This window comes from Battus philenor, unplaced genomic scaffold, assembly GCF_028537555.1.
Source record: "Battus philenor isolate CCGP_79_NKW_IND1 unplaced genomic scaffold, ilBatPhil1.0.hap1 SCAF_1, whole genome shotgun sequence".
NCBI lineage: Eukaryota > Metazoa > Arthropoda > Insecta > Lepidoptera > Papilionidae > Battus > Battus philenor.
In genome coordinates this window covers 6,974,196-6,999,749 of record NW_027181661.1, presented here as the reverse complement: position 1 = coordinate 6,999,749, position 25,554 = coordinate 6,974,196, and the positions used below count along the sequence as shown (strand labels likewise).

At 32.1% G+C, this 25,554-nt stretch overlaps 1 protein-coding gene across 1 annotated transcript in view; it reads right to left on the bottom strand.

Moving 5' to 3' along the window:
• Positions 1-25,015, bottom strand: part of LOC137933419 (tetratricopeptide repeat protein 39B-like) — a 52,910-nt gene extending 27,895 nt beyond the window's left edge. The window contains exon 1 of the mRNA XM_068777374.1: positions 24,875-25,015. The gene's annotated coding sequence lies outside the window, so the exon portion shown is untranslated. The remainder of the gene's footprint in view (positions 1-24,874) is intronic.
• Between the last annotated feature and the right edge of the window lie 539 nt (positions 25,016-25,554).

Here is a 25,554-nt window from a genome sequence, read left to right as displayed (position 1 = left end):
CGTTGCAAGATTTTATTTTAACCTTATAATTCATAAACTATAAGTTTTGCCTGATTAATTAACAAAATTATAAAGTTAAACAAAAAATACAGCCTGATTTTGAAAAAGTTCATTTTATTCAAAATTTAAATCATTTGACATCTAGAATCTTTCAATCGTCAAGAAAACAGAGTGTACGCTACAATTCCGCGAAAGCCTACAACTCCATTTCCAGAGATCAAGGTGGTCATCATGTCATCAGAGATAGTGTGGTTAGTAATCTCATGGTTTTGTAAAGGAGCGTACATTTCTGTCAGAAGAAAGCAAAAACCAGCCCCTAAGTTTATCAAGACACGGTTTAGGAAGGTATTGTAAAACCTGACCCATACGATAAACCACTGTTGGTATAACACTAACAGTTCTCTGCGCAGGCGCACAAGATTAAGACTACCCAAGCTCGTTTTAAACCACAACTTATTCATTTCATCAAACATCGATATATGCCCTAAAAGGCTGAAGGAATGTTTCAAAAATAGAGATAGACAATTCAAATTGACTTTAATTAATCTTATGTTGATACGTATACTAGTAAAATAGGGCCTTAATTTTAGTTACATAGGTACACCCTTGTACAACAGTATATACCAGGGGAGGCCTAACTGCGGCTCGCGACCCACATGCGGCTTCTTGACGGATTATTTTTGGCTCCGATTTATGGTCGAAGTAATTCAATATTTAAATTTATATAACCTATGTCAGCTCCTAGGAAATCGAAACAAATTACTGGTGTGAATAATAATTGTTATTATTCCACCATAAAATTAGCGAAAACCAAACACCGATCATAATTAACCAACCGGCATCGTCATTCAAGAGTGCTGTCATATAAGTGTTCCATTAACTTCAATATACATATATTGCACCTTTGTCATATAATTTCGATAAATAAAATTTATGTACAAAAATATTCGTTTGCGTGTTTTAAATGTGTCTTAAATTGCAGTTCGCGGAAAATTTTAAATTTTTAGCAATAGGTCTAACCATCAAAGAGGTTGGCCACCCCTGGTATGTATTACATTTACACTTGCGTATTTAAACGTCAAATTAAAGATCGAATCAGAAATAAGAAGACCCGCAGAAGAATCAAAGTCCAGTGACTTTTAATTGTTTCTTAAATCAGATCAACACATATAAAATTAGCTTTTTACAACAATTTTCACATTAATTTGTAGTTCGAAGAATTGCTCATTTGAAGTGAAGGCAGTGGCTGCAGCGGATATCGCTCGTGGCAACCACGCGATAGCAGACGCGGCATGGATAGCCTCAGCACAATGGGGACCGACGACTTAATAAAAGTTGCGGGGAGTCGCAGGATACGAGCAGCACAAGACTGGTCAATGTAGCAATCTTTAGAGGATTTAGTTGCAGTGGCCGTCTACCGGCTGACATGAATGAGTGAAAGAATTTAAAGACCGACTAATTTATTCATTCTTTAAAATTGCGCAATTTATGCATCTTAAACTAAATTCATTGACATTCGCTTAAATCTGGATTATATCGTGACAGAAGGCATGATAACTGATAAGAGTAAACCCTCTCTACAGATCGATTGTCTGTTTGGATAATTGAGTATTTTTAATATTTTTTTATTTTTTTAATTAGCTTAGATAGCTGTACGCGATTTATCTTTTCAAATTTCAATTTTATTGTGGCAGACCAAGATCACCCAAGGTGCTACCGACAAAAAACTTTTAAAAATTGAATTTTATTTTATAAATAAATAATTATAAAAAGGATTCCATGTTTTTTAACATTGCTATATTACAAATTGTTATAACAAGTCAATTGTGAATGTCATAATTGTTAAATCATTTCATTTAACAATAACAGTAAATTCGTCTTTCAAATTGATAAAAGATGGTGTCGTTCGTACGTATATTGTTCGTGGCGGGCGAATTAAGAACATGTTCAATTTTTTTTAAAAATTATTGTACATTTTACTTATATCATACTCACCTAATTACTTGTGTTTTCGGTAGAGTCGATTAAGGATGAGTTTCCACAAATAAAAGAATAAAACGAACAACAAAATGACGAAAGTCGCACGAAAGACAATGCGGCGTGTCATCGTTTTAGATCAGCAAATCTATAAAGCAGTTATTTTAGAGTGAAGGTTTTTTAGTAACAAAGCAAAACGCAAGCTCTATCCCGGATTTCATCCTATGCGTGCTGCACCTGCGCGAATCTATTGATTAAATGCATCATATACTGCGATGTACCATCTCGATATTAGCAGCGGAACTGGTTTTAAACTAAGTACTACATTTTTATTTCCACAAATTTATAATCGAAATGGTTTGTAAGATTTTTATAAATTAATATTATTGCATATTAAGAACTAATGTCTTATCGAGAAAATTCTACTCCGCGCATTACGACAAGCAGTTAAATAGATAAACCAATTAATTATTAATCAATCGGTTATGAAGATCGATAGAATTCCAATAACTTTAAACTAATCTCATTATTAGAACAGAATAGTTTTATTAACAATATTGCTATATAAAGATATTTCATATTTGAACTCAGTAATTATTGACTGTTTTAGATATATTGATAATACGAAGTTAATCTGTGAAATTGAAAAAGTATATCATAGTGTTATTTTACATCAAAGAAACAATTACTGAATACGGTATGTAATCCATCCAATTTATCAATTATTATTTATTGTTTCTATACTTTAATCAATACAATTATATTCATTTAAAAAAAATCTCGTTAATGTTTATAAACAGAAGGAATCTTTTATCGACTGTCATTGTCTGATAAATATAAATTAGCTTTGACCTAAGATCAAAATAATTACTGATTGTTATATATAAATATTAATAAAAAGAGTCTGTGTAACATCGAAATGTATACACAAATATTTATTAAAAATCTTTTAGTATAGTATAGTTTCACTTATATAATGTTTTTAACATCACAAGTAAAACGTTTACTTAAAAGAATGTTGGAATATTCGAGAACATGATTAGATATTTAATTAATAATAAAGACAGAGTTATATATCTCGCAATATAAAAATAAGTAAATGAAAGATACCTGTGAAAGTATACAAAGCTTATTGACAGTATCTTTTTGCAGAACATGTTAAGGCAAAACAGATAACTTCATAAAAAAACTTTCAATAGATTTTAATATAGCCTGCACGGCGGTTATATTTGTTCTAGTTTGCATTTACAAACTGATATATATTGAAGCTAAGTAATACGGGATAATGCTACAAATACAACAAAGCTATTTCGCACACTGCTATGATGCTCACAATTCGTTAGAATGATTCAGATAAAATTTTCCAAATGTTCTCAGCCGTTACATTAGCTCAATTAGTAATATAGTAATCATACACGCGGAAACGAAATGAAATCATTTTACAATAACAATTAAATTTAACATTGTACCTGTTCTTATGATTTATGTCGATTTAAAATTAAATGATGTTAATCAATAAATCAATAATATATCAATAAAGGTACAAAAGAATTGAAATTAATCTCAAGAAATAAAGAATAAGATATTTTAACAAAATAAACAGAGAGAGTTCGAGTCGCTGAAGGTTTCAAAATTAGCAATTAATGAAGCAAGTTTCCAAAGATAAAATGTAAACATGAACAAGACAGTCAGAAAGATCACGCGAACGAAAACGCGGCGCGTCATTTTCGCGCAACGGTAAATCGACTAAAGCTCCTGATGCAGGGCGGTACAGACACCGCAGTAGTGCATTGCGCATGCACGTTCCCGGCCGTCCATTTCGGACCTCTGCGCGACATTATCGATTTCATGCACGGGAATTGCACATTTTACTCAAAATGCGGTCATTTCAAGAAAAATTTCAATTCCCGGTTTCCTTAATCCATGTTTTTGACAGAAAGAGAGAGAGAGTATTTAAATAAAAGAGTCATTACGAGTTGATGATTGCCCAGAGAAAACAAATGTATGTCCTTTAGCTAGAATGTATTTTTTATTGTATTTCCTAAATTAAGGCTGCGTTATATTCGACTCTTGTTACCGATCATCTATAACAAGAAATTATTTTTTGATATCTGAAAATGTCTGTATTGTCATAAGAAGCATTTGAACGCAATGGTACATATTGACTCTCTTAAAGAAAAGTTTAGTGATGAAAATATAATGTACCGTACATAGTCGATATTTTTACATATGACAATCTCGTAAAATAGCAGTATACAAAAATGAGGACGAGAAATAAAAATAAGCTTGTGAAACGATTCTCTAGGCATGAATAAGTATACTAGAATTTTTTTACAATAAAATTTCCAATAACCTATTCCTAGTGCTAGTTTTCAAAAAAATAAGTTAAATCATGTAAAATAAATAAACGCCTTAATTTTTTTGATTTAACAATAATAAAATGGTTTTATTTAAAATTTCTTAAGTTAAAAACTTCAATTGACAAATAATAACAATGCAATATACCAGGTTTTTAACGAGCTACCTATTTTTTAATAAAAGGGCTATAGATAATTAGAGAATTGATCACAAGATATAATTTAATGGATAACACAAGAGATAATATTTAAGAAAAAATATTATCTCTTTTGAATGTATAGTTTAATATGTAGTATCGTGAATCGTGTTATGGTGAAGGCAAATAATACGTTTATAACGTTAATATTATTTTTTACTAAATAATCTGCTTTGCCCTTTTAACTACTGCCCTTCTTGCAGATTCTATTTCTTTTATTATTCTTTTACCTTTCAAAGTGTCCTACTTTGGAATAAACTCTACCTCTAAATTGTAGTCAGTAAATCGTTAAAATGCAGCTTGACATTTATCACTACCCAGACTTATCGTTTTTGAATAATTTAAAGAGAGAAACTTTATTTAAAAATCTTGAGTGAATGGAGAAAAATGGAGTTTTTATAACGCATAAACTACTTTAATGATTTATTTAAGCATTATTGAACATTATCGTTATGTTAAAGCTATATTTACATAAGTATGTATGTATAAATATTTCTAAAAGGAAATGTTAAATAAGAAATTAAATTTGGTTAACAGAAAATCAAAAATTTCAATTCTGCTAGAATTATTTAGTTATGAGCAGTGCTCAGCGGTAAAGGACTGATACTTGAGATTGTAGGTGGCTAGTACGATTCCTGTGATAATATCTAATATAAGCAATGACAGAAGATAGGTAGTAGCGTCGCATTCACCTAACTGTGTCTATGGGCTGAAACAACGACAATTATTTAATTATTGAAGCACGTTAATTTAAATTTAATGCACTATAATATAACATTAAGCGATAATATATATATTGTGGTCTCGCTTATTATATTTAAATCAATTAAAACCACAAGAACATAATCATTAACTAAAGTATATCATCGTGCAATAATAACCCTGCCAGACCTCAAGAGTGCAATAAAAATAAATAACTGATAATAAATAACAATTTTCATAATTCCATTGGCGATAACAGAATCTTAATTGTTAAGAATGTCAACCTACTGCTATACGTTTACATAAGTGTAACGCTATGCTGCCATGTTACAATATTTACATCTACGAAAGCTCATCGTGTAATATAATAGCTGTTCCCGCCGGCTATGCGTGGCACGAATTGTCCAATGTGGGTATAATCTCAAAAAGTCATTGTCCGAAAATCATACTATATCGAACAAAAATCATTCAGTTTTTTATTTATGTTTAATACCCCAAAAAGATTTTTTTATAAACGCCGAAACCCACATTACAGATGGAATTTCGTATTATCGTAATATTCATACATAAGTGTATAGAACAAATAATAAAAAAAATATTTGAGAGAGAGGAAGAGAGAGAGAGATGGATTTGACAGTGAGACGATGGCTAAAACAAACCACGCTCATAACATGCTCATAGCATCATATTATTGGTAAAGAAATTTGGAAAAGAAAAATGGGATTGTCGTCTTTGTTCATTTTTACAAATTACATACACCAGATAAAAGCAACTTTGCTAATGAAGAGAATACAATGTGATATAATAAAAAATAAAGGAAGAAAATTAGAGAGGCAAATGTCAGACGGGAATCCCCGGATTGATCAAATGAGGTTGCATAAAATGTACGCTCCTACGTCTAGATTATAAAGATCGGAGATATAGATAAGAGGTATCGCTTACCGTATCACGTGCAAGTCGCTCACAGAGACGAAAAATCTATATCGCTTTCATCCACAATTATGTCAGAATGAATAATTATTTGACGCGTCATTTTAACGCTATATCGGACCCAACAATGCAGTAATTCCATGACGTAAAAAGTAATATTAATACAGCCTTGCGCATACACGCCCCACCTTCGACCACGCCCGAGCTCTATCTACTGCACATGCGCCTAAAACCTAAATAATTATTAGTACTTCAATAGAACAGTAAAATGTTACAACTATACATACGTAATTTTCTTTAACTAAGAATAAATAAATCATAATTAATCACACTACTAAGATTCCTAAGCATTCTCTATTTATTTTTACAGAACCTAAACCTTAGTTTTTATAAATCGTTTCTTTAGCGATTTATAGTCAATTCAAAAATCTAAATTAATTCTGTATAGTTCATTCGTCAGCAAAAATCTTAAAGGTTTTTATCGTATCGACTATATTTATTTTTCTTGCAATAAAATTATTTAAAATTACTATGACAATTAATTTAGGTTGATTGTATAACTATAAACTATATTACATAAATGTATTTAATATTTTTCATTCAAGTTTTTTTATTAAATACGATAGGCTAATAATTTCTAACAATGCGAAATCTGTAATGCTGTAGTGATAGATATATAATTCGAATATCGCAAACGCTTCTTTTTTGTCGTGTAATATTTCTGAAACTATAATTTTTTATATAGGTTGTTAACATAATTGACGGGAAATGAGCAATACATTTTAAAGCCTTTACACCTATACCCGATCACCATGTGTATTGAAGAATTAACTGAATTGATTTTTTATAATCTATTTACACTCCGATTGAGCACTGTTTTTAATTTTAATTCGTCAATATCTGTACAGCAAATAATAAAGTTAAACTTACCACTTATCACGTGCCTTCTGTAACTGAAAAGCTATCGTAATGAGCGATATATAAAGGAAGGCCTAAAATAGAATAATGTACGCGTGCAGTCCTTGCTCTTTGTACGTTAGTTATTAAGATAACAGAACAAAGACACAGTTAAATATTGACGGTTGCCGAAATACAATAAGATGCTATCACTATACACGATACAAAAGAGCTGTTAAAACTTTTATAAACACGTGTAAACTTTACCGAAAATGAGCTACTGTCAAAAATGTATCTATGATCTAAATACTGGTTCCTTTTCACAATATTTTAATGAAGTATTTAAAAATTTAAAAATATGTACGCGTGTATTAACGCCAATTTAGTTAAGATATAATCTCAGAGATTTGGATACAATGGTTTATAAATTTTGAATGCTCTAGCTCCTTAGAACGTGCAGGTACGTTTGAGTTAAACGCATGCGTGGAACTAACCACGCGTACGGTAAATTGTTATTTAAACACGAACAATGGGTTCAGCTACATTAAATTTAACATCAGAAATAATCATTCAATAAATTTCCTTAAACGTCGTTATGGAACTTCGATCAAAATTTATCGACGACAGTCAATCTTTATCTTTTTATGGAATTGAAAATAGATAAAACTAGAAATCAATTTGTTAATCCGTGATTTAAAAAAAAAACTGAGTTCAAAAGTAAATAAGTATGAGCACGTAAAAATACAATAAACTCTTAATTCTCTATGTACGTAAATTCTTTTTATTAATAAAACAATTATTACAAACGAGTCTCTGGATACGGGTAGCGCAAAACCAGTCGACGATCCTCAGCGAAGATCTTACCCTTGCTGTAGGATTCTACTGGCTCACTGGATATCGATGAAGATGACAAGTAAGTTCAATATTGTCATTATTACTGAATCTTTTTTTTAATTAGTAGTTGATAACGTACTATTTCAATTCAAGACTCATTGTCTAAATACTGTGACCAATGATACTGAAACGTTCTCACACACTTATGGCCTCATTAGTAAGCACACAGTCGCCATTTCCCCAAGAGTTCGATATAGATTTGAAGAGATCCATAGAAGAAAGAAGAAAGTAACTGACGCAGCCCATAGGCTTATCAAGTTCAACAGGCATAGGGCAGGCAACATAGCGCACAGAACAGATTACCGCGGAGTTCTCAAGATTCTGCAGTGGGGAGCAAAGACTGACAAGCACCAATTCAAACAGCTATGATACGGTCTTCGAAAAACACCGGATGCAAGTTGTTAATATTCTGTCTTTTTTGTAAATCTATGGTAAAAGCCTTTTTCAAACCGTAGACGTCATATAATTGAAACCATTGATATCTACGCGATTCTAAATAAAAATAACGTCATAATTAAAAATATATGAAACTGCGATAAAGGTAAGCTATATTATACACAGATGCTTTTATGTAACCAAGCTAAGAGTACGGTTATAAACATGTAATTGCATTTCACCGTCTTTAAGTACAAGGATGGTTGATTGTACAAGCAATCATAAAAGTAGACGGGTAATTTTTTAAAATAAGCCTTGTCACCTTGTAATAAATCACACAGTCAAGTCATTTCCTGTACTTACAGTTGAGCAGTAAAGTCTTTCGTGTCACTACAATCGAATAATATAATATAGTAAGTTATGCAATTTCGACACTACCCATGTAAATTTATTAATTTTATTTAACCCCATAAAACTAAAATCCAAATTTATTTAATTTTTTTAAATTAATAATTGGCGACAGGATAGATATTACCTAAACTAATTATGTGGTTATTTAGACAGCCCCCAATAATATTTTTCTTAAGCTGCGGAGGTTCTCTGTATATATTTCAAATTCTAGATAATGCTTTGGAAATTTATTGCACCATACAATAGACTTTTTCGCTTCGAGATCTAATAAGACGTCGACTTAGTCGACGATTAGTGCCAAACACAGAGTGCAATGGCACTAATCGGTGTAACATAACTCCTGAAGATGCCCCGTGGAGGGCAAAACACGTGTTGAGTGGTTTAACGGTGGCAGTTGTGTAATTCGCATTGTTTGCCGCATATGCATTCATCAGCGGACTGGCGGGCGGTGCACTTTGTTGCACGACTACCACTGCATGTGCGGAAGTGGCTAAATATTGGTCCTTTTCTTACTTAGGATGGACTTCCGCAAGGTAACGCCTGATTCCATTAATTATTATTTTATTGGCTAATTAATATTAGATATTTACAGCCATCAGAAGAAAGCATAGAACTCATATCTGATGATCTTCATCTGTTTTAAGGCGTGCACTGCTGTTGGACATAACGGAGAGCATTATATGGAGATATTGATAGAAGAAAAGCAAAAAGGAAAAAATAAATAAATTGTCTATGATAAAGCATTTTATGACAGACATATGCGCTATGGAACATATTAACCAAAGAGTAGGTACCAGATGGGCAAAGCAAAATTTCATACGTGTATGGAATTTTTTTGCAGACTACCTAATTTGCAGAAGAATTGACGTAAAGGTTTTTAACGCAATCACAACCAATATATAATAACCTTACTGAGGTTTTAAGTCAAATAAAGGTAACTCTTATTGCATGTTTAACAATAAAAAGCCTTTATTAAAATCTTCGTTTTTTTTTTTCAGATTCAGACCTACTTTTATTGGCATTTACAGGTACCGCGGGCTTGAAAGGGTAGAGCGCGGAAAGAGTTTACTTCAAAACTCGTTTACGGAACTTGCTTTGATGGCTCCTTCGGGAACTTCGACTTCGGCGGACTGATCTGGTGCAGGTGCCAACGATAGGGGACTTTAACTTGGGCTATGCTTAAAATTGTTAAAAAACGCGGGCTAGATACTCTTCTTTAAATGCGTTAATTTAAGTAAGTAAAAGTACTTATATGTAATATAAATAAACATTTATTTTAACAAAGTAATGCAATGAAAGGCTAATAAGCCGAGACGTAAAGAGCTAAGTGGTTTTACTAGTCTGACGACCTAGATACGCTAAATCGCACAAATTACAACACGGCCAGCCCTTTAAAAAGTACGAACTGTTTTAACATTCGAACGATAATAATAAGTTAAATTAGAAGCTTAAGCAATACTTGCTTATCGTTCTAATAACAAATATTGAATTTCAGAAACACGTGAATTTATTTGGAAATCTTACAAGAACGTGATTTTTAAGCAAACAAATTTTAATAAAGGTAAACAAAATTTCAACATAGATTTCTTCATTATGCTATTAATGAAATAGTACAGCAAATTGTGGTACAACAACGTGAAGTTGAAACTCAGTACAATGTAGCATCCCACACTAAGGCTCTTGTGTTAGCCCTGGATACGAATAAAAGATGTTCAGACTGCCACCACGAAACCGCGAGAACTTCAAATGCTTCTTAGGTAACTATGTTTTTCAGAAAATAAAGTGATGAATTATATCTACATATTTGAAAATGATTCCAATAAATCTGTACATAGGTCAAATTATTTTCGTGAACCGTATGCATTTTGAAGCTTGTGTCCAATTTGTTTTTTTAGACCTTGTCCTGTCAATAATTTTGAATCGCTAAATTGTAACGATTGGCTTTCAATTGTTATGTTAGGTACCAGTTAAACTAAAAAATGAAAATGAAAAATACATAAATTGATAAATATTTATTTTAATGACAATTATTTCTTAACCACTATAGCTTGCAGCATTACTATGATCAGAAAGTGAGGTGAAATTGTCATTTCAAACTCCCGAGCATTAAAAAGACAGGTAAATTTTTCCTAGGTTGTTAGAGCTGTCTATAGCATTTGCCAAGCTACTCTTTGTCAAAAGGCCTAATTATGTCGGAGTTACGCATGTTTTTGTGAAATTTTCCGACTTTGTCAAACGCGCTGTCTCGGATGGTGCAAAAATCGGTAATCATTATGTAACAAAAAACCGATTCATGACGTTCCACAATCACCGTATTTGCCTGATTTGGCTCCGTGCGACTTCTGTCAATTTAGCAAACTCAAAGCTAATGCGGGGGCGCTATTTTGGCAGGACAGAGGAGATAAAACCGATTGGAAGAAGGTCTTGAAAGCCATACCGGAAAAAGACTACTCCGACTGTTCGAGGACTGGAAAAGGCTTTGCAAAAGTGCGTTTGACAGGGATTACTTTGAAGGGAATGAAATTGATTCGAAGTTTAAATAGACATCGTACTTTTTGATTACAGTGTTATATATACAACATCTAGAGAAAGAACGAAAGCCGGATATTCGAATATTTGTATCATATGGTGTCATACCTCATCGTTTGCGTCATTCTTGTGGGAACAAGTATATTATGCACGAACTTCTTTTTATTTCTTTATATTATTTCCAAACACATTTTTATCGTATAAGGTGTCTCAAAATAAAATTTATATTTGTTTAACTTACTAAGTAAAAAATAAACTTAATAGATGTGTCGGGTATGTCAGTCAGTAAACTGATGCCTGGGAATTTAGTCGCCATGAAACCTTTTTCAAGAGCGGACAGCGCATTGTTTATGTTTAAATTAATTCGTTCTCTTAAGATGCATGGATTGTTCATCATGCTACAGATTTAGTACCTTTGATGACACATCTGCTTATTTACATTATAATTATTTTATTTTTATTATTAAAACCTTTTTCAAGAGCGGACGGCGCAGTGTCCATGTTTAAATTAATACGTTCTCTTAAGATGCATGGATTGTTCATCATGCTACAGATTTAGTACAGTCCTTTGATGACACATCTGCTTATTTATATTATAATTATTTTATTTTTATTATTAAAACGGTCTACGTAAACCAGAAGTTGATAATTTATTATAATAATGTTAACTTTTTGAAGCGAGACTCAAAACTATGCGCACAAAGAAATATATAGATAGACGATGCTCTTTATCTATTGCTTACTAAATTTATAGATAGGACCTCAGAATAATATTGATAACACATAAAAACCTGTACATATATAGATTATGCAAAAGATGAAAGATGTTTTGTTTTTATGTATCGACTCGCCTAGCAGAATTATAACGACAATTATGAAACAATTTTTAATGCCACTAAAAAATTCCATTATTTATGCCTCGATTAAATTCTTTTTTATAATTAAAAATGAATTAGCAGTGGGTAACTAATAAAAAAGATGAAGAAAGATAAAATAATAACGAATATGAAGCATTACAAAAAGTTTCCTCGTTGTGATATGAACATGAATACAAGAAACAAAACCAGTAAATGACAGGTGTAAAATACACAAACGTATCAATACTATTCGCCAGCAGAATATTTAACAAGTTTATTTGTTTTCGCTTAATCAAAAACTAAAAATTAGGGTCGCTGTAAAATTACTTTAGTTTGGTTGATCTATGACTTTAATATAGTAAGAATAGACAAATATAAAACTCTTTGTAATTGTGATCAAAGATTTTGTAAGAAAATATAAATTTATAAATAATGATGGAGATTAAAAATTAAGGTTCAATGTGTCAATTTAACATATATTAAATAAAAAATATATATTTTTAAACTAGTTATTTGACTATCTATAAAGAAATATTTTTCAACATCTTTTACGTATAGAAATACTCTCTGGTGGAAAAGTCTATTGATAAATACATAGCGATGAAGCGTAAAGAAATTGATATCATAATGAAATACGATTCCTTTATTATCGTATTTCTATAAATAAAATCATGACAATGATATTCTACGTTACCTAACGATTAAATAGTATATGGGACTCGTATCTTCTTTATACATAAACCACACAAAAAAATAGCAAACTTCGCCTCAGTACATTGGGATAATAAAAAAGAGAAGACAAAAATGAAAGGGGTAATAGAGTTTCTTGTTATAAAATTTAAACAGGCTTTTAAAAAAAAGTAAAACATTATTACATTTCTTTACAACTCTACTCCTTGGAAAAAAAATAAAGTTTTCTATCCATAATTACTTTTGACAATAATTAGTTGAAGTTTGTATCTATTTCTTAAATTATAGTAATTTTATGTGTACTATGTTACTTTTTTCATATAATTGTGTATAATTTTCGAAAGATAATAGAATACAAAAAGGTAAGACATCTATTTGACCGATTAAAAATCTATTAAGGTTTAAACGGCCTATAGTAAGTTAAAAACAAGGATTTTGGGAAAAATAACTTTTACGTTGAAACTTTAAAGTTCAAAATGGAACAACATGTATTACAGGTCATAAATTATTTCGCATGGCAGTAAAAAAATATTCGCTTTGCATGTTGTTAGTTAAATTTTTGACGTATTGATGAGACCTGTTCATATGCCATAATAAATGATCATTACTATATTTCTGTAATGTAATGCTGACGATTTTATTATTGTTAGTTAAATGCAGTGCTGAAGTGGTTATACGATTGTTGATACGTGTTATCATGAGGTCAATGAAAGTGCGCAATTTTGCTTTCATCGCACATTAAAAAGAATAAAAAAAATATTATTATCTCTTTGTGCACACAATACCTTTGTACTACCGCCGTCGTGTTTTTTGATTAATTTTTTTTTTTTTTTTTTTATTAGTATCAAAACTTCAGGATGTATTATGATTCAAAAGATTTATACGCTTTATATGTCTCCAGAAATTAATAAATAAAAACATGCCACGTGACATAGACTTTTTTGGTTGAACCGATGATACAAAGTACTAATAATATTGGGTTTTCGTTTCAACTCATAGACACCCACTGCAAGGTATAAACCTCTTTCAAAAATATCTATGTGGGGATATACCGTAATCGCTACGATTAGCACGCGGTTTGGCAATCGCAATGTGGTATTATGGTAAGCAAAGAGCACTGCTGCTCATCCCCTGTAAATTTATTCCTGTGCATTGTAATTAATGCACAGAGTGTCGATTTTGTAAGCTTTTATCCCGGGAATCGAATTAGCGACCTACGATTGTAAATCTTCCCCTCCGTCTACCGCTCGGCTACTACTGCACAATATAAAATGAAATATCATTATAAATATTTAAAACGTTGCTTTTAATTTTTTTTTTTTAATTAGCCCGATTGTTGCATAGATTTTCGTCAGTCATTTAGAAAAGAGTTACTACAAGAGATTATTATTTTGTATGATTGTTATTGTTTTATATTGTTATTATATTGATTGTTATTTTTATTTGAATGTTAGTTATTTTTAAAATACGTGACATAGATTTTTTTATCAATTTTTTGGGGTGCAGATTACCTACCCTATCATCCGATCTAAACTTGACGTTAACTACGTTGCTGTGGCGAAAAGGATTAAAAGATGTCTAACGCCTAGATGGAGTTGATTTTAGACTCTACTTATTAGTTTTTGGGATATGTTTAGTATTTTTATGATACATATGACATTCGTCGAGCCAGTTATAATATATTCACTTGTTGTACCTGAGGCCAAAACTATTAAGCATCTATATTAACTTATAGGAGGGGTTTTATAGTTAAATAAAAGATTATTTGCAAATAACATTAAATATTATTGGCTATTTCAAAAAAAATTCTTGACATATTATATATATACATGCATCATTAACATCTTGTGTAAATATTTCATAACAATGTTTAAAAAATAGTTAATAATAAATGCTATTCTTTTCCTTGACTGCTTCTTCGAATCTCGACTCACTTCCATTTACTTGTGGTTTCCGTCCCCACCTTATCAGGGAAATTGTCTTCATTCTTCCTTATTTTCTTCATTTTATCTACAATAAATAAGAAAAACTATTAAACTAGTTGTAAATATCTCATAATATATGATTATTAATAAATAATTTGACAATAAACCACATATACAAATGTATGTTGTACATACCTTGGGGTTGATTAGTAGACGATGTTCAGGTGTTCTTTTTTTCACTTCGATTTTAGGGATTAGCCTCTAATAGGCTAGAATCAACTACTAGTATAAATAAATTCTTCAAATTTCAAACAAGAAGACAAGGCAAAAAAACAACAGAAGCAGCAGTGCTACAAAAAGAGCGGAACAGGTAGCTCGGGAGGTTCTGGATTTGATTTGGTGTAATTAATATTACGCTGCTAGCCTATTTAAGCTTTGTACAGCTTTATCTAAATAAAGCTCACAGAAACAGAGTCCCGCGAAAGAGACCACGGATTGGCGAACGTAGCGTAAGACGTCCGTCCTCAAACATAACAGGCGACTTAGGAAAATCGTTCGAAAAATAGATCGTATGAAGACGCTAGATGCAGACCACATTGTACCTGTCTTATTGGAGAGAAGGCTGGACACAGCAATAGCATTCTATGGCTGAAGTTAAGATAATCTGATGGAAACCACAGAGGGTATTAGAGACTTCTTTCATTTCTTATCTTCGCTCAGTAATGGTTATCACAAGGATGCATTAATCATTGATGAAATTATAGGCTGTTAACCTTTACGACTTATAAAACTTCATCGTTTCACCAGACTTAAAAGTATTTTGATTATTCGTAGCTCGCAACTGAACTGACTTTCATCACTGCATATGGTCAAAAACGAAGAATTTTACTCAGGAAATAAAAACAGACTTTAACGTGTCTCTGTATTTATTTATAAACATTGTATACGTTTTACGTTTGTAAAATTAATTTAGCTAATATTTTTGGCCCAAGGTATACAAGTGTAAAGTAATATCGTGTTTTTATCATATATAATAGACAAATTAGAATTTAATGTTTAATTAAATTATCAATTTTAATTAGGAAGAAATAATAGTGAAAAACAAAGCTGTTGATTGACAATAGAGACAGATAAAAACACGATATATACGATCTTAAATTCTAAACCTACCGTGTCAGTTTTTTCACACTCTCAGCAACGAAGATGATAAAGTCGAAAAACAAAACGCACTGTACGTAAAATACGCGCGATAACGCGACGAATTGAGGGGACAGTGTTAGAGGAGCCAAGTTGGCAAGGCAGCCATTTACATCGCATGCGCTCAACCGTTTTCCGACAAAGTTCGCTGCAATACACATGCGTCGAATTATTGAACCCATCCGCCCAACAAACTGCAGGCAAAACGCTAAGGTTTACGTAAACAACCCCTGCCCCCTCGCATACCCCTTAATTAAGAACTATTCTAGAATCTTCGAAACCTAAACAATAATACATATATACTAGGTAGTCTACAGCTAGTGAATCCGCCCACTACAACCCCGTCTCCCCACGACACCCCTCCTCTCCTTACTTGCGATGCTAAGGGAATTTTCCACGATGTCCTTATTGCTAAGCTATACAACGCATGTGCAAACCTCCCGCCTCCCACGCAAGCGACCCTTCTAGAATATTCGATGCTGACCTTTCTGAAGAGCTGTAGAACGCATGTGCAAGTCTTGGGAGACTGGGGGTGTTAGGTCACCCCCACAAGCGAAGCTTCTAGAATGCTCGATGCTGACCTATTTGCAAAGCTGTAAAACGCATGTGCAAACCTCGCAAGTTCCAAGGTGACCTTTTCGTAGAGCTATACAGCGCATGTGCCGACATCTCACCACCCCACAAGCGAAGCGTCTAGAAAATTCCATGCCCTAGATAACCTGAGTCTAGCGATCAATAAAAACCTTCTTCGTTGCCCGAACGAACCAGGCCTCAAGAATTATGCAAAAGCCGTATGCGGGAATACAAAAGAGTATTTTGTAATTTAACTCCACTTTTTATTTGATGATTATTATTAAAATTAATCCGTTATAGAGTTAATAAATTTCGGAATTTTAAAATCTGTAATCTTTATGTAAATCAATCTTGAAAAAAAATGTCATTTTTAAAATATTAAAATTCTAAATTGAAAATACATATCAATGATGGTTTATTACCAGCTAAATTAACATGAATTTTATGCAGTCTTAGTATTAACAGTGATATTTCATATGGAAATAAAATGTACCTACAGTTTAACATGTATGTTTTACATTTGAAGTCGATTGCTTGTTCTAATAATAAAACAGTGCGAGTATTCAGCATATCAATACTAACAATAATTGTAGCGAAATAGGGAAAATTTATTTTAATAATCATTAATATTTTATATTTGTAAATGTTAAATAATATACCTATATTACTAATGAATATTTACTATACTTTAGTGTCTTTCTACACAGTAGTAATACAAAAAATAACTTTAAGCGGTTTTTTACATTTATTCTACAAGTTATAATTCATCATCATTATTTCGTGATCTCCACTCTTAAACAGTAAGGCCCCAACGGCTTTGTTCTGCACGCTATATGACCTGCCTTAATGTCATTTACTTTGCGTTTGAAACATGGTATTGTCAATTATCACTTAATTCTAGCCAAACATTTATATAATTTATATTGTAATAAAGAGCCGTATTCACGGAGAACAAGTCATATTTTTATATTAACTATGCATGTATATATTATAACTCCAGTTACGAACTCCTCTTCTACTCTCAAAAAAATTAATAAATCTCTGTATAGTGAATTTCTATGGTAATTTTTTAAATAGCAATACTTTTTATTTTATTATTTTCGAAAAACTAATAGATAAAATAAATTACAATAAAAAGCCATAAATATAATAAAGCCGTTTAAAAGTTGACATAAATATATATGTATGAAATATGACATAATATTTATGTATGAAAAATATATAAACAGCTGTACTGTCGCACTGATCGCCAATCCGCATGCCAAAAGTGGCGATTGTGGTATATTTTTCCATAGATATCTTTGGGGCAGGCCTATACCTATACAGTGGACGTTATTGGGCACTTAACCATAAAACAGAAAAAAAAACGTCTGAGTTTATTGTAGGCACTTCGTAGATACCGCGTTTGCAGCCATCGGCATCATGCATTATAGGGATATTTAATTTGAATCCAGTATTTACTACAATAAGAGCTGTACAGCCATTTTGTCGCATATAATTATTATAAATTATTCTAAGGGGACAATAATATGTATAAACAAATTACTGTTACTTTGTGTACGAAAAGATCTAACAGCAAGTTGCCTGAGAGAACTTCAAAGGTTACTGTAGGAGTGGTTAGCAAATAATGAGCGTTATAGGATCTTCTTTGTCTTTGTTCAAGTAACAATAGCTCTATGTACGATCAGAAATGAGAATGCCTAAAATAGACACTAGTAATGAAAATGTTTTTGCCTATATAGTTTTTATTTTACATATCTATAGTATCGTCTTATTAGAAAGCTGGATTTAAAAAATCAAATCACTTTGTAACTCCAAAATCTTATTATGATTATTTTGTTGATATATCTTCTATAAATGAAAATCAAAATATTCTTCATAATAATAGGCTGGTAAAAGCACTTTCGTATCTTCATTTAACATAAAATATCAGCTTTATAGTCCCTACATGAAGCTACCACAGGCATAGAAGGCAATTCTGCCGAGCACAGCCGACGAGAAACTCAACAGGTGCCTTTTACAAATTTAGTTTTATACAGAGTGGTTGGCAATAATTAACTTCCTGGATGAGTATCAACAACATTATTAATTCCCAACGTAAACATCAGTATAGTATCCTTGAATAAAATAATATACTATTTTTCAATAACATTTTTTTTTTAAATTGGTTATGTATTCTTCAGTGGCAGATCTGAAATTGATTGTGAAACTTTATGAACATATGTATACTTTGTGCCATAAACGATTTATTAAAATTTTTGAAGACGAAAACTATGAGTGTACAGTTTATTTTAATTCATTTAGTTTTTTTTAAATAATTTCTAGTGTTTGCGGATAAACAAATCAATATCATACATATATTGCGACGCAACCATAAGAATTTTCTTTATTGAAAACTTCTCCTAAAGAATCCCGGGCTCCCTAGTAGTACATGGCCCGTAATGCTCTTTCTTGGATTACAAATATTGATTTAATATCTGCCGCGGTGCCTCAGAGTAATATCCCACAGGACAATATGCCATGAAAGTAGCTAAAATAAACAAGCCTGGCTGTTTCAGCGTACTAAAGCCGTCTGACTTTTCGAACAGCGTAAGCAGCGAATCTCAGTTTACTAAAAAGAAAGACAAGTGGGTGCCCCACAGAAGTTTCGAGTCTAGGGTTATTCCAAAAAATACCGCGGAGGCTTCTATCTTTTCGCAATTAACAATTCAATACATTCAGTTTTCTTTACAATTAGTACCAAGTTACTCGCAGTATACCATAGAAGTATTTGTGACATTGCACCATTTACTTCATCATAATTATTCTTATTACGATCTACTTTAAAAATTGAAGAAGTATGAACACTACAATATCGCATTACTTGTTCATGTAATAAGGGTTATATATAAAAATACCGTTTATGTATAAAAAAAATTAGAAATGGTCCCGGTCGCGATGCACACAAAATGCATACTCCGGCCCCATCAAATGAACATAAATTTATCTTTACATATATCGAAGATGTGACTTCTATCGGTCTCAATGTGTTTACTGTAGCTAAATCTTGTGGTTCTGTAGTTTATCTTAAAAAATATATATAAATAATAGAGAATTTTAAGTCGCCATGTAATTACGTCGTAGTTGGGAGAAGGTGGAATCTCTCACACCTGTACTAAAAAAACCACCCACTCCCACTTGCGTCCGCCGGACTTTATTGCGCAGCAAAATCAAAGCGATGCACCTCCACCTCCCCATGACCTAAAAGACCTGGAATATTCTAGAATGTTGAATGCGATTGCGCGAACTATTGATTTATTGCACAACAAATTCTGTTTCGACACTATCTGTCGAGGACTTTAAGTTCTTTGTTTGTTTAATGCCTCGACCTATATATTCCGAAAAAATTGCGAAAAAGCTTTTGAAAATTTCATAAACGGGTTTAATTCATTGGTGACGCTGTAAAGTTTTAGAACTAGCCAATAAAATAATTATATTAAAATTCTAAAATAAAATGCTCGACAAAAGTAATTTTTTCATGTATTTTCATAAGTTTACAGCTACTTCTAAATAACGCTTCAACATCTTTATGATTTTTACAAGTTAAGAATTTTGTTCAAGATTTTTTTAATTTACTTGCTGTCTCTGTCAGCAACGAAAACGCGATTAACTTCGGATAGCATTTGGTGATGAAGTTCTTCTGCTATTTACACTTAATTTCACGATTTTAAACGTGACCGTAATCTCAGTAATGATCGGCGTGAGGGACGTCCTTCACCAAAGGCTACTGAAATTAATTTCGAATTTATGTTGCAAATGACAGAAAGAGTGATGAAAGAGAATAGCATTTTTTTGCTTGTTGTTTTAGTAAGTGTCCAACAACAATGTTCGCACAGTAAAGACTTCCTTTATCAAATAATGCATCAGCACTTTTTGAATGATCCTCTTTACAGTCCCGCCTTGCATCTTTATGTAAAAATTAAAAAAAAAAACATCATGACGCCGAAAAAGCGGTGGCTGTTTTCGTTTTCGAAATAGACCCCTCAAAGAGAAGTGAGCACATTGCTTCTCACAATGGTTTTATAGGTTACTACAATGCATTCTATTTTGAAAAACGGGCAATAACTTGATAGTTAATATTTAGTCTAATTTATGGAATTCTAAAGACTTTCAGTGTCAGGACTAATAAGGTTTTTTAAATTGGTATTAATTATGGGACAGTATGATGACCATAAGCTGCTAAGCTTAAAGAACTATCGAAAAAGTCTTAAGAGAAATATTATTAATAATTGATGTATTCTGACTAATTAGTTGGAAATTAAATTAGCACTAGTTTATCTATCTTATTCATGGATATGTCACATTTGATAAGAAGCATTTTTTTTTCTATTCCAATTCTATTCTTCTTGGAAATTTTCTAAAAATTAGAATTCGAAAATTAATTTAATTAATTAATTTTTCTTTGTTTATTAAAAATCGGATAACGCCTTAAAGTCCTGTGCAACTAATGCGTCTGCGCTAAATAATTGATTTAGAATGTTCTAGGCTGACCTTTCCCTGTTTGCAGGTCGCCTAGGTAAAGCTAGATCACGCCTGCGCGAGATATCTATTGAACGCAAAATTTTTGCGACGTATGCAGTGTCCAAACCTAATATTAAAATATTAATTATTTTGACTTCTATTCAAATTTACTTACGAAAATAATTGTTCTAATTTTATTTTTACTAACATTGCTGTAAATTTTAGCTTACTACGTAACATTTACAACGCAAAAGAATAAGATGTACAAATAAAGATAGTCGTTATAATAAATTATTCAGTGTATTAAGTGCTTCTCAACATGTATGAAAATATGTCTACAATAATATCACCGAGTTTCCCAGGAACAAACTTGGTGTACCTTAAAGTCAACGAGTTTAAATCTTTTTATAGGCAATTTAAGCGTTTAGAGAATAGAATCCTTGTACAAAAAGCTTTTATTGCTAAATTTTTTTTAAAAAAATATAGAAGTTTGTGTGCTAAAAGGTTATTACACTGTAAATGGTTTCATTGAAAATTCCACACTTCGATTAAACATGTAATTACAACAGATATAAGACTCGGCTTGATGAGGATACGTCAATAAGAGATCTTTTTTGTGAATGTTGAACAAGAATTTTTCTATTTTAATTTAATTTGGAATAATAATTTTTCTATTCGGCATCTTTACCCATTTTCGTTATTTTATCATTAGATAACAATATGAAAAACAATTTAAACTCATGTTGCCAAATGTAACGATTTAACTCCCCCCAGTTGGGAGAGGAATTTTTTGGTTATACCGAATAATGATATCATCTCAAGTGGAAATTCTACAAAGCATGATCTATGATTTGAGCGTCGTCGTCGTCGTTTGAGCCCCATTGCAAGGCCAATACCTCCCCCAATGATATCCATGAGGCTATATAGCATAATCGTTACATTCGGAAGGCGGGTTGGCGACTGCAGTGTGGTATTATGGTATGCAGAGGAAGCTGCTGCTCATCCTCTGGAAACTTATTTTGTGAGCAGTTGAAATCCCATATAATGAATGCACTACGTAATTGTATAAGATTGTATCACGGGAATTTAACCCGCAACCTACGATCGCAAGTCTGTGTCCTGGTCCTGTCTGTGTGCTGCACTACCACGGTTTGCTGATTTGAGCCTATGATACTATATCTGCATTCATTCATTTCTTTAGCCATAACTCGTGCACTATTACGCCACCACCATCATATATTTCCAATAGGGTCAATTGCAAGCGGCTTGTTTCCAGCCTGCTGGAGATTCTAAGTACAGACCTTCTGCTCCGTCGCTACCACGGTTGCCATCCTCGCGAGGAATAGCAGAGCTGCCGGGGATTGAAAGCCTTGTTTTTTTGTGTATCTTCTTGGAGTTATTTGCCAATCCACACTGTAGTGCGGGTTGGCGAAGGTAGCTTTTTTATTTCAAATATTTTCGGGACATGCTACTGCTCATCGACCGTAAATATTTTTGCTTCCCCGGCTATGATATAAATTATGTGACGTATTATAAAGGTTAGTCTGAAGAAATAATTCCAAATCTCCATCTTTTCATACATTGATTCGCAACCATTGCTCAGGTCGAAACGCAGCTAAGGTTATAAACAGGGCTGCTGGGCTTATAATATGTAGCTTATCTTTCAAGCTGGCGAGCAAGTGTCTTTGTAGTGTAAGTTTACATTTTCCATCTTTCTTCGTATGTCATAAGTTAAACTAAAGTAAACTAAACTATCTACGAAATATTTAGCATGTTGTGTTTCCAAATTCTAAGCAAAGCTAAAACTATTTACAGATGAAACTTGTAATTAAAAAATAAGTATTGATATTGTAAATAAAATATACATGGCTTTTAATTTTATAAAAAAAAAATCGGATGAACGCACATCACGCGATGACGTACTCCCCACATCGCAGTCGCGAAGGTTTATTTCTCGGAGAAAGCAGCGCTGAGACGCGCCGGTTTTACTTTCACTTGCTGACGAACATTGGGTCATTTAACTGGCACTTTTGATAGCTCACTTGGGCCTCTCATAACAAAATACATGTGTAATAGACTTCGAAGCGTAACCTAATAAAATAGTGCTGGCATCAATTACAGTTATAATTTTATTTCTGAAATCGACGTCACAGCCGGTAAAATATGTGTAAGAAAATTTTAAGATATTATATAATAATTATATAATATATATTCATAAATATTAAGATATTATCATAGCGGCACCCTACGTAGAGAAATTGACGCATGAAAACCATAACATATTGATCACCACAGCAAATCATCTTTTTTGATTTCAAGAGCAGTAAGAGCGTATTAACTCGCATTATCTATAATCATCATCATCATTTCTACCATAGGATGTCCACTGCTCGACATAGGCCTGCACCATAGATTTTCATTTGTATGCCTCCTGCATCGTATATAAAACTGGTCTCTTCTCCGCCGCGCTTGCCGACCAGTGCTCTTCTCTCCGTTACACGTAATTATCATTTATATAAAATAAAGGCGGGTTTATATAAGCGATGTAATTTCACGTGAAGAGATATTTATATGACGTATTTAAAAACGACCAAAAATCACTGTTTTTTATAATACAATGCTTTAAGCATGAAAATGTGACAATATTATTTGTGAAAATCTTAAAATCGTTGATAATTCTTCGTAATGTAGTATAAGTGTTTATAATAGTGTAAGTGATTATAATAGGCAATAGAAAAGGCAAGGCTGACTATTGGTATCGGTTATGTTTACTACGTCTATCCAAAAAGTGTGCCTTGCCCCTCGCACCTGGAGAATCTGCAAATGCTGTGCAATAGTGTAAGTCATTTTAAAAGATTTCTAAGTTTGCGTTTTTTGCGACGATAAGAAAGACAACGATTAAGGAAAAATTAAATATGAGATCAATCAGATTAGTTTATCAACACTTTAGTCGTCGCTATACTTCGTCGAGAATTTGTGCTTAAGACAATTTATGTGTATAAATCATTTCTGTTCAAAAGTAGAGAAATAGCTTTCAGCATTATTATTGTAAGCTTAATAAAGGCTCCGTGATAAAATAATATTTAAATAAGACGATTGATCAATCACCTCACCGTTTCTAAACGCTTTATAATTTTACATTTGTACAGAAGATTATTATACAAAAAAAAAAGTTAAAGATCGCGGTGGTCAAAGAACAAGAGATGTTATCGAAATGATTCTTGCTAAACATCATATAAAAACTATTATGATCATGTCCAATTATTTATAAATTATTTTATGAGTTCCGCGCCTTAAATAAATTGAGGTTCAAGTATTGCTAAGACCACTTTCACTGCTTCTCTTAATCGTTAGCAAGTTTTTTAACGAAACCGCATTACACTTTGAACTTGATTACATGCATTGATATGATGCTGTTAATTATTATCTATTTTTAAATTTATGATAAAGGATAATCATAGTTATTTCCCATGATTCTAAGGTAATAATCTTATAAAATTCATTTTATATTTAAAAGGAACTTTAATGATTTGGTTACGGTGAATAAATATATAATATGGACGTAACCAAGGGCACAAGAAAAAACATAAAATTTTTATCGCAATCTGTGTATTATTCGTGCATTCGTAAAATTATCTAAGATAATTAGCAGACGTGACGAGGTAATTAATCGTCAGATACGAAGAGTACATGGTACATGCTCAAGCGTCGAACATGCGCAAAACAATTGCGCGGTCGATACAGATCTATTAAAGATAAGTTGATATGGCCACAGAATATTACCAATAAATGTAAATACTTATAATAGTCAAGGTAATTCCTAGAAATGTAAATAAATATTTATAATATAAATAAACACTTACCGCACTCAATAAAAATAGCAGAGTAAATAATTAAACTTATATTTAATAGTCGTACTAATTAATTCACGTGTATTATATTCCACTTAAATATAATTATTTAATAAAATATTCTAATGTGAGTAATCTACACATAGCCACATAGTTAACACCCAACCTCAACCGACACGGAAACAGAATGAAATCGAGAACAAGTGTATGTGAGTGAAGAAAATGTATAGTTAGCAATGCTGCCAACGGTAGTACACTACACCTTGAACCATTTTGTCAACAAAATACTGAAAACACATTTTTTCAATGGAGAATAGCTTTTTTCATATTTTTTTTTTACGTACAAGTTCACGATATTTTTATCGATGTTCATTGACGTTTACAACATAAAACCGTTGCTGTAAGAATTTAGAACTTCTGTCCTAAAAACTGCGACATGTTACTTTCCGTTTTGACAATCTTCTTTCAATGTTAACCTAATCTTTAGAATTCCTTAGGTAGTTTAAGGAATTCTAAAGATATAGAAACTACATTTCATACAGGTACTTTACTAAATATAAAAAAGTATCAAATTTTAAACTTGATGTATTATTCACAACTTCAATAACTAGGTACCGCAAACCTTTATCAATGTAGAATGTTAAGTACCCAAATCAGGTATCACGATAGTATAGCAAAGAATTCAGGTCGGC